At 39.6% G+C, this 804-nt stretch overlaps 1 protein-coding gene across 1 annotated transcript in view; it reads right to left on the bottom strand.

Annotated features, from left to right (window-relative positions):
* LOC128250586 (voltage-dependent calcium channel gamma-5 subunit-like) overlaps positions 1-804 on the bottom strand; it is a gene marked incomplete at its 3' end in the record, with an annotated part of 315,291 nt that overhangs the window by 356 nt on the left and 314,131 nt on the right.

The raw sequence follows: 804 nt of genomic DNA, 5'->3' as shown, positions 1-804 counted from the left end.
AGGTTGTGAGTTCGATACCATTCAGTTTTTGTCCGGCGTGCCGACGATCCTGCCCGCTTGCCGCTTCTGCTTAATCTTTCGCATTAAATGTATATAAAGCAAGTCCGCTGCCCTAACCACTGGGCCATTGCACCTCCACCAGCCTGGGACATATAATAAAAGAAAATTACATTTTTTGTGAAAAAAAAAAATCAACGCAGAGTGTAAACAAAGATTCTGAAGTGTTTGATTAAAACAAATAGCATATCTGGATTCAGCCCTCCCCACCCAAAAGGTCTTGAGAAATACTTGTCTATTCAATAAATATCTTTATGCCCCCACCCCACAAAACACTGTGGACCTGTGTGGTAGTCATGGGAACATTATTTTAAAAACAAATGATCATAAATGGGATGACCACATTAAATTGTAGCTGCAAATTGAACACGCATCCTCAAAGTTTGACTACTCGTTAAATCAATTAAAATGACATGCTAAGCCATTTTCATTAGATGAAGCATTGTTTCAGCGTAATCAGTAGTAGCGGCGGCGGCGGCGGCGGCAGCAGCACTACATTAATTAAGTCTTCCGTTAAAACTGTTGCTTTGCTACTCCATTTCTCGAAATCACTGTTTTTTTTTTGTTATTAGTTTGAATAAGATGAGAGTTGAGACGGGAAAGGGAGATGGGGGTGGTGGTGGTGGTGGTGGTGGTAGAAAAGTGGAAGTTATTAGAATCGTTGTAATAGAAAGACAGAAAAAAAAAAGAACAATGAAAATGTGAGGTAAATGATTGAGAAAGTGTAGGAGAAAGGAAGAGAGAATA

This window comes from Octopus bimaculoides, chromosome 23 (genome assembly GCF_001194135.2).
Source record: "Octopus bimaculoides isolate UCB-OBI-ISO-001 chromosome 23, ASM119413v2, whole genome shotgun sequence".
NCBI classification, from domain to species: Eukaryota; Metazoa; Mollusca; class Cephalopoda; order Octopoda; family Octopodidae; genus Octopus; species Octopus bimaculoides.
This window is presented reverse-complemented; position numbering and strand designations above follow the sequence as displayed.